Source organism: Palaemon carinicauda, chromosome 7 (assembly GCF_036898095.1).
Source record: "Palaemon carinicauda isolate YSFRI2023 chromosome 7, ASM3689809v2, whole genome shotgun sequence".
Lineage (NCBI taxonomy): Eukaryota > Metazoa > Arthropoda > Malacostraca > Decapoda > Palaemonidae > Palaemon > Palaemon carinicauda.
Window position 1 is genome coordinate 1,576,387 of NC_090731.1, and position 13,740 is coordinate 1,590,126.

Below are 13,740 nucleotides of genomic sequence, written 5' to 3' on the forward strand. Positions count from 1 at the left end.
ACCATCGTTAAAAATTAATGGCTCGTCATTTCAGCTACGCCGAAAGTAATACCCCTATTAAATAGCTAAGGTTTGTATAGTTCGGAAAAATACAAATTATCTACAAATTTGTCATATTCCAATAACTAAATAGTCTACATAGGTAGATTTTATTTGCTGATATTTTGAATGAATTAAAAGTTTTATATGATGATTGTCTCTTAGCTGCATTACCCGTATTATGCCACATACTCTATAAGTGATATCGTTTTTTTTCTCTCAGTTCCCAGACAAGAAGTAACATGACAGTCGGAGTCATCCCAATAAACGTTGGAGGAGTTAATCACTGCGCACACACACACCAGAGCTCTCCTACTCTCTTTCTGCACGATGAGCAACAAGTACGTCTGTCTTCTGGCTCGCGTTCATGCTCAGAGCCCACTGTCGAGCAGGACTTACTCGGTGTCTGCTCATGCCCCCCAACTCTCTCTTCTGGAAATATACAGAAGATTCTTTGGTTCAGAACTCGCTAACATTCACTGCACAGGAGACTGTAAGGATGCATTCTGTATGTTGATAGTTTTATTCTTCTTGTAGAATTTTTTTAGGTTTGAATATTTGTTAAGAATTGTTGATTATTTGTGATATTATGTTATAAATGCTGCTCTCTCATCCATCAAGTTTTCTGTATCAGAAATGTGTTTCAAGTGGATTTGGTTTCATGAATCTAAATTAAATTGGCTAAAGTTTTTGATAATTCAATACTATAGTAATAGAATATATTTGTTCCTACATAAATACAAGCCATGATCCTTTAACAGAAGCATGATTTCATCAAAGCTGGAAGCAAGAGTTGTTTAAAATTTCAACTAGGGTATTGCAGTGGTTGGCAGGTGGAGGGTAGGCCCCATCCACCCCCACCAGGAGGAGCCCCATTTTGTCTTTGGCCACAGATCAGTACGTTTCTGCTGCCTCTGAACTTGTGTTGATATTTTTCCTCTTATCAGATTCTGTTTGCTTTGTTAATGGAGACTGTAAATAGACATACCAGTGTGCCTTAGGAATCCTTGCATAGGGATAGAGAATAAGCCTTTTGTGGATCCTCATCAATTTAGTCATTTTAACAAGAAGGCCCCTTGTGATGAGTGAAGGTCCTGGCCTCCTCTGCAATGGAGGGAGTTCAGAAAGAAGAAGGAAAAAACTCCAAGAGGGATTATCCGTCTTTGGATTTGGCAACTCCTAAGCTGATGCCGAAGAAACTCAATACTGTTTCTCCTTTTTCTCTTCTGAAAGCACAAAACCTGCTGTGTCTCCTGATTTCCTCAGGCCTAGGAGGTCCTCTGCAGGAATTCAAATTGAGGTTGGAGACTCCAACTTAGGCTTAGGTCATGCTTCAAAGGGAGCAGAAGTATCACCTTTCCATGGCAAAGACAATGCTCTTTTGTATCTCTCCCAAAGTACACCTGTTGTTGTGCTGCCTAATGATGACGCATCTGAGGACCTGGACCTGCCGAGGTTGTTGCCCTCCTTGGGTATCTATGACATCCCATAAGGGAAGAAGCTTCTGGAGGTTCTGGCTGATGCCAGGACTTTGAAATCATCCCTTGCTGTACACTCTTCTTCGGCTGTTCCACCTGCAGACGAGCTCTATGACATAGTTACAATCGGCTAGTTTCTGTTGCTGGGGAGGAACTCGTGTCTTCTCCAGCTGCAGTAGTGTTGTCATCGGATTTGAAATCCTAAACATCTGCAAAGTCTAGTAAGTCGGAAAAGAAACGGACATGCTTTTCTTTTCCTCCCCAGCACTCCTGTATCTCTTATCTTCCTGTCTGCTGCCTCGAAGAAAAAGAAGTTGTGGCGGGATGTTACAAAAACAACCCCCACACCCTTGAATCACTCTAACAGACCAATGTCTCCTCAATACATCCTTTCCCCTTACGTTATCAGCAGCAGGACTCTTGGACAAAAAGGACGAAATAAACAAAACATAACATAACCTTAAAACTATATATTTCTTACTAACTATAATAAATCCAACCAAAACCATCCACATTCAAAATACTTAACACTAATCATAAACAACATTAAATATAAAAACGTAACACCATTCAAATAAACGCAAAAAAAAAAACTAACAAACTTAAATTACACCGCACACCAACACCAAAAATAAATATATATATATGAACACCAACACAAAGCCGACAGTCTTTTACGGCAACTACCACAATCACAGCTTTTTAAATAACAGATTAAACTGTGTGGCAATTTGCCACAACTGCCTCGCTGAATTGGTTGGTAGTCATCATCCTCATCATCATTATTATCATCATCATCATCATCATCATCATCATCATCATCATCACAATCCAAATACAAAGGCCAGGTCATCATCGGTTCAGCAATCCAAAAGCGCAGTCTAACACAATCAATTACAGGCCAGTTCATCAACAATTATCCAAATCCAAGCAGTCGTGCCAAGTTCCTTATTATAGCCAAGTCGTCAACAATCACTTTCACATAAATCTTCTCCCCAAAGGAGGAATCACGGCCTGCCAAAATAAAAAAGAAAAACACTTACGAACACTCCTAACTAACTGAACTATCGCACTATAATCAAAGATAAATAATAAATTGTTCCTATCATTCACAATCACGACAAGCAAAGATAAACAAAACTGTACTTACTCAGAATATAAATAATCACTTCGTCGCTGGTAAAACAAAAAAATTAATAAATCCAGCGTTCACACAACTGACGGTTACAGCAGTCAAATCAAAATAAGCATTCACCCAAGACATTCACCACTGTCGTAACCTAACTAAAACATAAATAAACAATCTCATTTAAACTAACAGTCTTTCTCACCACAAACGATCGATATATAACAACTTTCGCTCGCTAACCAAATTCTCTCTCTCTCTCTCTCTCTCTCTCTCTCTCTCTCTCTCTCTCTCTCTCTCTCTCTCTCTCTCTCTCTCTCTCTCAGGATTTGGCAAAAAACAAAAATGAAAAGAAAACAAAAACAAATCCTCCACAAAGTTGTAGGCTATGAAAATCATGCCGGCTGTTTGGCTGAAGTCACACAAGACTTCAACCAATCCCTCCCCACGTACACGTGGGAGAGACCCAACCCAGCCCGGAAGGTGCATTGGTGCCTGGTACAAGAGCTCACACTCGTGGTAGAAGTGCTTGGAGAAGGCATCAAATAGGAATCTGACTCTCAAGACTATTTTCCTACTTGGCTTAGCCTCGGCAAAGAGCGCAGACGAGCTGCATGGCATTTCGTATGTTGCTAGTCATTCCGAAGGATGGAAGACGGTCTCCCTCACCTTTGTCGTGAGTTTCAGGACCAAGAGCCAGAGCCCAACCATTCACAACATCAGGTCCGAGTCCTCCATCTCTTCTCTACAAGAAGTGACCAACAGGGATTGAGGTGACACGTATTTTTGTTCTGTGATTGCTCTACGACCCTACCTTAAGAGAACTCGGAGCTTTGGACCAAGTCACCAGAGACTCTTCCTTCTTGCCGGAAAGGGGAAAGTGAAGATATCCAAGAACACTTTTTCTTTGTAACCCAGCAAGTGAATGTGAGGACCAAGTCATGGGTATTGGATCCACCTTAGCATTCAGGAAGATTCTGTCGGTAGCACAAGTTTTGAAGGCAGGAGTCAGGAGATACCAGGTAACCTTCACTGCCCTCAAGTCCTGTACTCTTGGACTGGCAGTAGCTACTCAGCAGGCTGTGTAAGGTAACCTAGCTCCCTCGTGGGACAAGAAGCATCTCGTGTAAGATACGGGTCGCGACGTAAGAATAGAATGAGAGGTGAGAAGAATCTTGGGCCTTTTTCCTCTTCCCTCTTCCCCATCCTTAGGGTGCAGCTGTCATTCTGTTATGTGCTGGACCTGACTTTATTTTACAGCAAAGTTTGTATTGAAGTATCTTCCCCAGTTTGGAAGGATGTACAGGTTATATGCAAACCCATTTCTCATAAATGCCCTTTATTCAGACAACATGCCCTTACGGATATAAGTTCTTCCATGACTGCCTATCTTTCTCCTGGTATTAACCCAACCTAACACCTGCGGTATCTTCATACTCAGGTCATTAGCGGGTTGAAAGAATTCATCACTTTTCCTCTCCTCCGGCACAAGACCAAAGTGCCATGATATTTCCAGGGTTAGTAAACAATTTGGTTATAGGGAATTCCTCCCTCATGAGGACAAGTCTCCCATTAAAAGACGATGGTCTGTATTTGAGTAGGAACAAATCACATAATTTAAAGGTTATTTGTATTTTCCTAACTATACACACCTGGACCCTTTCAAGTTGTATTGGCGGCCTCAACTGCCCCGCAAGTCCTAGCTTAAGGTCAGGGTTGCTCCCTCTGGGGGGGGGGGTCTCCTACCTTCCAACTGCTAACAATTATAATCACCTTAAAGTATAAACGCTAAAAGTATAAACGTCCAAAACCAGCTTCACAAAAATAACAGGACTCAGGTTTGTATAGTTAGGAAAACTACAAATTACTTTTAAATTTGTAATGTATTGCGGTTAGATACATATATGTAGACTGTAGTGTATAGCTTTATTTGATAAGTTAACAGTTTGGAGTATTCTTTTAGGTATATACTGTACATGCAGTTATAAAAGACTGCGAATCTTTAAACCACATTGAGAAGCCGTATCTAGTTTTATAATTATGTCAGATAAGTTTTATTTACATTTTTTGTTAGCATAAATTTTCACATAATAGAACTCAAAGAGGATATATATATATTTTATTTATAAAACCAACATTATTCGTATTTTCATCAGGTATCTTCAGCTCCTCTAATGAAGTTCATGTTCTTGCACATGGTTCTTCTATCTCCTCTCCTCTATTATCTTCCAACTAGTTATCTCAGTCTATCAGTCACATAGTTCTTCTATTTCTTTCACTCATTTGTCCTCTTTCCCTCTCTATTCAACCTTTTCATAGCCTGTCAACCTACCTGCTCAAACTCTATATTTGGAATAATGATTTTCAACACATTGTACTTCAGTTATGGACTGGCGCACTTTGTAATCAAATTATCTTTTCTTGAATATTTTTAATGATTGATAAACAAATGCAATACCAAATTCATTCTAGGAAAGCTAATGATTTTACTGTTAATGGCTATGTTTTAGAAATCTTGTTTGTTCCAACACGGAGTACTTACCTCGAACTACTTTCTTAGGAGTATCTGGGATCTCCTCCCAACCGACATTTTTATGTATTGATAAATTTTTGTGTAGTCACTGACCAACTCCTCAATGCTGGGACAGTAATGGGGATCACCTCTAAAATGAAAACAGGTTCATGATTAGAATATTAAAAAATGGTTACCATTTTTCCTTCCTAGTCTTATATGTAATAATGTGTTGATTTGATATTTAGTATTTTGAGAGTATCTTTCTAAAGAACTGCCAAGGGAAGTGCTTTGTGATGCGGAAATTATTATTGTAAGTTCCAACAGGAAGCCCAGTCTTTTCTTTAGAAGCTTTGACATCATCAGCATCTCCTCCTACACCTATTGACGCAAAGGGCCTCGGTTAGATTTTGCCATTCGTCTCTATCTTGAGCTTTTAAACCAATGCTTCTCCATTCATCACCTCCTACTTCACACTTCAGAGTCCTCAGTCATGTAGGCCTGGGTCTTCCAACTTCTAGTGCCTAGTGGAGCCCAGTTGAAAATTTTGTGAACTAATAATTCTTGGGGAGTGCAAAGAGCACACCCAAACCATCTCCATCTACCCCTCACCATGATCTCATACACAAATGGCATTCGAGTAATCTCTCTTGTAGTTTTGTGTCTATTTATTAATCCATAATTGCTGAAATATAGATTTCATGTTTAAGGATTGATTACAGTGAACCCTCGTTTATCGCGGTAGATAGGTTCCAGTCGCGGCCGCGATAGGTGAAAATCCGCGAAGTAGTGACACCATATTTACCTATTTATTCAACATGTATATTCAGACTTTTAAAACCTTCCCTTGTACGTAGTACTGTTAACAAACTACCCTTTAATGTACAGAACACTTAATGCATGTACTACAGTACCCTAAACTAAAACAGGCACAAATATTAAAGGTGATTTTATATCATGCATTTCCTAAACATGCTAAAAAGCACGATAAAAAATGGCAACCAATGTTTTGTTTACATTTATCTCTGATCATAATGTAGAAACAAACTGGAGGTAGAGCTTTGCTTATTACCCAGACATATTTCCCATACTTTTCCCTTAGAACTACATCACATCTTCCTACTTTAGATATATATATATATATATATATATGTGTATATATATATATATATATATGTATATGTATATATATATATATATATATATGTATATATATATATATATGTATATGTATATATATATATATATATATACGGATTTTGAGCGAAGCGAAAAATCTATTTTTGGGTAAGATGGCCATGTCGTCCTGATGGAAGTTCCTTAAAGGCAGCTTCCTAGGGTATATTACAACTACGGCGATATTCCCAGAGAATTTACCTTAAGGTACCCAGAATTCTAACTCCTGGAGCGAGTATCCCTAAAAAAGACCTTAGGGATATCGTAAATATCAGTGGACGTATTCTTGACACGCCTCATAGCAATCTATACCCCGAATAGAGTTAACACTTCGTAGGGGTCAAATGGCAAGAAAACGAAAACGATAAGAAAGGGGGGAGCCGTTCGTAAGGCATCTCTCCTCCCGTTTCGTAAGCGTGCCCTGCGCCGCTCGCGGCGCCATCTGTATTCCTTGTAGCGATACACGAGGTGCTACAGATACTGTATGTAGGGAGGGGTACTACAACCCTTTCCTCTTTTTTTTTTTTTTTTTTTTTTTTTTTTTAAAAGGGACAGGGCGGGTCCATCAGGACGACATGTTCATCTTACCCAAAAATAGATTTTTCGCTTCGCTCAAAATCCGTTTTTTGGGCTCAAGCCATGTCGTCCTGATGGAAGTATACCAGAGCATTACTGTATCTGTGGATTCTCAATACGTGCCGTACTCCTCAGGAATGTTTCTTAGTCAACTCGACTGAAAGACCTAAGATGTTACCGTTATACATCTTTTCACTAATCATAAGCCATGAAAGCGCTTCCTGCCCCCTACAGGGAGGAGTCCCTACTAGACTCTAGAAACGAACGAAGAGTACATATACCTATGTATGAATCACTCGCCAGCCAGTACAATATAGTGGTCTCACTCTATATGAAGTAAAGCATAGTCCTTACGGAACTACAGTATCCAAGGGAAAAAATCCCGACCAGCACCCTGGTCGAAGTAAAATTAGACAAAAAGGTTATATCTGCGTAGGATTAAACTTGCTGCCGCCACCGTCCTCAGAGAGGGGTGGAGCCCTTTATGCTAAGGAAAGTATAAACCAGTGCAACAAGGCTTGCATTAAGGAATAGGCTATTATAGATATCCCTGATTAATATACATAGGCTAAATGCTCAATAATTAACATGAAATCAATATAGGTGAAGGAGACGCAAGGTTCCCGAGAACAAGTTTATTGAGTAACAATAAATAGACATGGTTACCACAAATATATACATATGATAGGTGGATGACCAACAATTTACACAAGTACCGTAGTGCATGGATGTATGGTTATCTGAAAGAAAACAATCAGGTCACTTGTTGCATACCAAGGTATCAAAGTTAAAGTCCATGTTACTATCCACTGACATTAGCGTTAGCAACGCTCGGCACACCTGTCTGTACTTGTGCTACCATCACCATAACGCTGGAACAGTCACTGTGGGCTCCCAGAGCCTTCACTACTAGTTATACCAACGCATATAACTATACACTCACCCAAGAATCAAAGTCCCAAATAATTCCACTGTTCCTCGCAGAGTTAAACAGCAGGGTTAACGACGCAACCAACTGCTACCAAAGACCTCTTTAGCTGCTCCACTTGCTTAGCATAGTGGCGAAAGAATACCCTGGAAGACTTCCAGCCAGTGTATGAACGAAGGTGTTCAAAATCCATAAAGTTAAAGAAGTTTAAGGATGAAGCAACTTTCCTCGGATCATGACCTGCGGGTGAACTGTCAGGATCCGCTCTGCGAATAAAATATGTAATTTTCGCCCTAAGCTGATTTAAAGATAAATTCGAGCCCGATGTTTCTCCTCTGAATAGTTGGCCCCCATGGAAGTCTGAAGTTCTACGAAGATAGACCTTTAGGCATTCTACGGGACATAGAGATGCATCTTCTTTCAGAGGGCAGATTCTCCAGGAACCCCACCTGTTGGTGGGCAACTCGTTCTTAGCGAGAAACGTAGGGTCCGGAAACAGGTTCAGTTCTCCCCCATCCAGGAACTGAACCCGGCCCTCCTCTCTCGAGAGGGCCACAATCTCACTAACTCTGGCCCCAGAAGCAAGGGCAAAAAGGAAGATCACTTTTTGAGTCAGGTCCTTCAATGCGCACTCCTCATTATCCAGTAATGAGGCAAAATGAAGGACTTTGTCTAACGACCACGAAATAGGCTTTGGAGGAGCTGAAGGTCTAAGCCTAGCACAGGCCTTTGGGATCTTATTAAACATCTCGTTAGCGAGGTCTACCTGGAAGGCATATAGAATGGGTCTTGTCAGAGCTGACTTACATGTAGAAATCGTGTTAGCCGCCAGCCCCTGTCCGTGGAGGTGGATGAAGAAGGATAGGCAGAACTCCGTAGAGATCTCGTGCGGATTCTTGTCTTTGACAAAGGCTACCCATTTCTTCCATGCTGATTCGTACTGCCTTCTAGTAGACTTACACTTATATTCTTCCAGGAAGTCGATGCTATCTTTCGAGATTCCGAACCGTTTCTTCACCGCTAGGGAGAGAAAATCATGAGCTGCAGGGTCCGGGTTTTCTGTAATGAAGCGTAGACAGTCGACTTCTGGACTTGCTGGGACAGAACTGGGTCCGGGAGTGGTAGAAACTGTAGTCGTAGTTCCAGAGCTAGAGGGAACCATACACTGTTCGGCCACTTGTGGGCCACTATTGCTGTTACTCCCTTGAAGGATCTCAGTTTGTTGAGGACCCTCAACATCAGATTGTGAGGGGGAAACAGGTAGATCCTGGACCATCTGTTCCAATCGAGGGACATCGCATCTACTGCTTCCGCCAAGGGGTCCACATATGGGGACACATATCTCGGCAGCTTCTTGTTGTCCTTCGTCGCGAAGAGGTCTATCTGCAGTTCTGGGACTTGTCTCAAGATGAAGGAGAATGATCCTGCGTCTAGGGACCATTCCGACTCTATCGGTGTAACCCTGGATAGAGCGTCCCGCGGTCACATTCCGGACTCCTTGAAGGTGAACTGCTGACAGGTGCCACTTCTTCTTCTCCGCCAGTCGAAATATGGCTAACATTACCTGGTTGAGAGGTGGAGATCTCGATCCCCGCCGATTCAGACATTTCACTACCACCTCGCTGTCCAGTACCAACCTTACATGGATCGAGTGACGTGGGGATACTTTCTTCAGGGTAAGAAGCACTGCCATAGCTTCTAGAAAGTTTATGTGAAAAGTCCCAAATAGCTTGGACCAGGTCCCCTTGCACTTTTTTCCGATGGGAGTGACCCCCCCACCCTACCTTTGAGGCGTCTCTGTGGATTGTCACTGACGGGGGGGGGGGGGGGTTGAAGAGGTAATGACCTCTTTAGACGACTGGCTTGAGACCACGGTCTGAGAAGAGAACGTAGCCGAAGTGGGACCGGTCTCTTCAAGTCCCTTCGCTCTTTCGATGCAAAGGTTCTCCAGACTCCCGCTGCATCTTTTAGCTGTGCTCTTAGCACTGGGTCTGTTACTGATGCGAACTGAAGAGAGCCCAAAACCCTCTCTTGTTCGCGTCTTGATATCCTCTCGGAACCTAGAAGTCTCCTGACAGACCCCGCTATTTCCTTCCTTTTCGACATCGGAATGGAAAAACGGTGTGACACTAGATACCAGTGAATTCCCAACCACTGGAACCTCTGAGCTGGAGAAAGACGAGACTTCTTTCTGTTGATCATGAAACCTAGATATTCCAGGAACTGAATCACTTGTAGGGAAGCCTGCAAGCATTCCGCTCTGGATGCTGCCCACACCAACCAATCGTCCAGGTAGGCTACTACCTGGAACCCTTTTAGGCGTAACTGTTTGAGCGCTGCGCTCGCAAGCTTCGTAAAGATCCTTGGGGCTATGTTTAGCCCGAAGGGCATCGCTCTGAATGCATAAAGTTTTTGTTGTAGCTTGAATCCTAGGTAGGGGGAGAGACGGCGACTTATTGGAACGTGCCAATATGCGTCTGACAAATCGATGGAGACGGTGTATGCCCTCTTGGGCAGTAAGGCCCTTATGTGTTGTAACGTTAACATCTTGAACTTGTGGTTCACTATGAACTTGTTGAGTGGTGACAAGTCCAGAATGACTCTGAGTTTCCCCGAGTCTTTCTTGGAACACAAAACAGCCTCCCTTGAAACTTGATGGACTTTACCCTCCGGATCACCTTTTTCTCCAACAGATCTTGGATGTACTCCTCCAAAACGGGGGTGGAGTGTTGGGAAAAATTGAGGGCACTGGGGTGGAGTACTGTACCAACTCCAACCCAGTCCATTTTTGAGCAGGCTGTGGGCCCAGGGATCGAAGGTCCAGCGATCCCGGAAATACTGTAGTCTCCCACCTACCGGCGACACTTCACTTTGACTGCCCTGCAGTCTTGCCTCCCTGGCCGCGACCACCTCTGAATCCTCTTCCCCTAGAGGGGCGTCTCGCGGAACCTCTGGCTGCACCTCTGGGCTTTGCTCGAAACGTGGTCGATTGCCCTTCGAACACTGGATTGAATTCCGGGGATGCTGATGACACGGCTTGGGGTACCCATTGGAAGGTGGTCGGGGTCTGGGCTACCAGTTGTGGTACCGGAGGCAAAGCTGGCTGCTGCTGCTGCTGTCTTTGTGGTCTGAAAGGCTTGGCTGGACGGGAGGAAAACCTCGATTTCTTCGCCTTTCCTTTCGGCTGAGGGCCCTCATCAGGAGAAGACTTCCTCTTAAGGGACAGGCCCCACTTAAGGAGAAGATTACGGTTCTCAGTGGCTGCCTTGTCCACCACCTCTTTGACCACTTCGTTGGGAAAGAGATCTTTACCCCAGATGCTAGATGAAATGAGCCTCTTGGGTTCATGCCTCACTGTGGCCGAGGCGAAAACAAACTCTCTACAGGCCCTCCTCGCTTTGACAAAGCAATAGAGGTCCTTAGTCACCGTGGCCAGATGGATCTTGGCCATTACCATGAACATCTCAGGCATCTTGGGGTCGCTAGCCATTGTCTCCATGTTAGTCTGGAGAGACATCGAGGCTGCCAGGCGCTCCTTTGTGTCCAATTCCCTCCGTAGGAGGAATTCCGACAACATGGGAAGGTTTTCGCCGAACTGCTGACCTGCAATGTCGGCGTCCAACTTCCCAACCGAGAAAGTGAGGTGCACCTCCTTCCAGTCCTTATTATCCAGCGGCAAGGCCAACGACAGTGGTTTGCATTCCTCCAGAGATGGACACGGTTTGCCAGCTTCAACCGCCTTCAAGACGGCCGCGAACCCTTTCTGCATAAAGGGGAAGGCCCTAGCCGGGGAGGATACAAAGGAGGGGTGCTTCTTACTCAAAGCAGCAACTTTAGTGTTTGAGAACCCCCTCTCCTTCAATGCAGATGTTAGGGTAGCTTGAGCCTTGGAGTGATCCAGGATGATCACCTCTTTCGGTTCCGTCTCCTCCTTCGAGGCCGGCTCCTTCTTCCGACGGACATAACAGTCCGGGTAGGCCCCTCTACTGGGCCAGAATTCCACCTCCTCAAGGGGAACTGAGCCCAGTTTCTCCGACATGACAATCTTCCCGATCGTCATCGGCATGTGCTCGGCATATCTCCACGGGTTGGCATCCGAGCACAGAGGAAGGTCCTTCACGTTGAGCTTCTTTGGAGGTCCACGTGATGCTGTGATCTTCTGCATCTGGAGCTCCAAAGTAGCGGCCTTCTGATTATTCTCCCTCTGCATCTGTTGGATCATACCAACGATGGAAGAGAGAGCCTGTCCCAGCTCTGCTGGAAGAGCGGACGAGGTAGAGGGGATAGGTTCAGGGGTCTGAACCGGAACGTCTGAAGGTACGGGAACCTCTTCCTCCACGGCAATAGGATCTTGATCCTCCTCCTCACCCTCTGCGAGGAGATCCTGTTCCGCACGATCGGACAAGTCAGACATCTTGTCATCCAGCTGGATGTCCTGCATGGCATCCACAACATCCTCCTCCACTGGGATCTGGACGAGAGGGATCTCCGGCCGAGGCTGGGGAACAACAGCGTCAGTGGAAGCTTTGGGAAAAAGGTATGCCCTCATCTTCTCATTAGGAAGATAAGGTCCAGTGGTGTTCTTCTGAAAACCCCTTACCCATAAACGGAGCTTCTCCCTCGCTGCATCCCTTGACTCCGCCGACCTAGGGGATTCAAAAGCCTCTGATAGCAGGTTAGTACATACTGCACATACCTGCGGATCCCAGTAGCGATGGTCATCATTGGAGGCTGCGCAAGCCGCGTGCCTCCTACACGAGACATGTCCGCAAAAGTTCTTGCTGCGGACATTGCAGAAGACACTATCACACTTCGGATGCTCCTCCTGTAAAAGAAGAAAATTTCCATGAATATCAAGTGAATTTCAATTCACATGTAAATATTAGTATTCACAAAGAATAAGGGAAAGACACTTGTGAAACCCACACAATCATCTGTGGAAGCCCATCAGCCAAAAGTCACGTAGTTAGTCTTTACTAGAATAACCAGAGATCGTAGCCTATTTCCCAAGGAAATTAGGTGTAGCTCACACCTAAGGTAAAATTTTACCATTCTGGCCAGGGATGAAAAGAATTCTCTTTTTTATCCTTGTAAGGCGACACCAAGTGATTGCCCAAAGTAACACAAGTAAGTTAGAAAAGACAGTGTTGTAACCTACTATATCATGGACTCCCTTGGTTGAATACACCACTCAAGAAAGAACTGATACAGTACATGAGGGTGGTGTGCCGGCCGGCTATTGCCGGTCAGTACCCCCCCCCTTTTTTCCAAAGGTAGATCTCAAGTACACAACTCCAGATCACCCCTATTGGGGAGAACTCCAGATCCCATGCCTGAACCGGCCGGCAGTGGTTGCCGGTCTGCAGCCACCCGGTAGCACTGTGTTGCCGGCCATCACTCTTAGTGGCCGGCTAACCGGCAGTGTAGCAGGCCGGCCGGCAGCGGTAAGCAAACCCTGCCGGCTGGCCTCCACACCAGGTAGTGCTCGGCTGCCGGCCGCCACTCATAGTGGCCGGCAGATGAGCAAGAGACCGGCCGGCAAAGGTATATAACCACCGCCGACCGACAGCAAGAGAACTGGAGAACACCCCCCCCACCGGCGGCCGGCCTGTAGGCCGGCAGACGGCAAGGACAACACATAAGAAGACAACAGAATGAGTGCCGGGCTAAGAGGCTATGAGCCTCTGTGCCCGGCAACCGAAAGAGTGCCGAGAGGAAGGGGAGACACTAAGTCAGGCTTCCTAACCGCTGCTTACTGAATCTACAGACGGCAGCGGTGGAGGGACCAAGAAAGGACCGGGCAGCACTCAAAAGAAAGGGTCTCTGCCGGTCGGCACACTCTGCCGGCCGACAGGGGACCACGTCAGTTCCCCATCCTAACCTAGGCTAGGTACGGATGCGGACG

General features: G+C 44.8%; 1 protein-coding gene and 1 long non-coding RNA gene across 4 annotated transcripts in view; both read left to right on the top strand.

The window, feature by feature from the left end:
- Nucleotides 1–13,740, top strand: part of LOC137643796 (uncharacterized) — a 703,394-nt gene that overhangs the window by 334,066 nt on the left and 355,588 nt on the right. The window lies entirely within an intron of this gene.
- The window catches only part of LOC137643798 (uncharacterized), a 96,128-nt gene that overhangs the window by 3,264 nt on the left and 79,124 nt on the right, over nt 1–13,740 (top strand). The window contains exon 2 of one of the 2 annotated variants that reach the window (XR_011045068.1): nt 263–532. This is a non-coding gene — a long non-coding RNA (uncharacterized lncRNA). The remainder of the gene's footprint in view (nt 1–262; nt 533–13,740) is intronic. The other variant, XR_011045069.1, reaches the window with a different exon arrangement.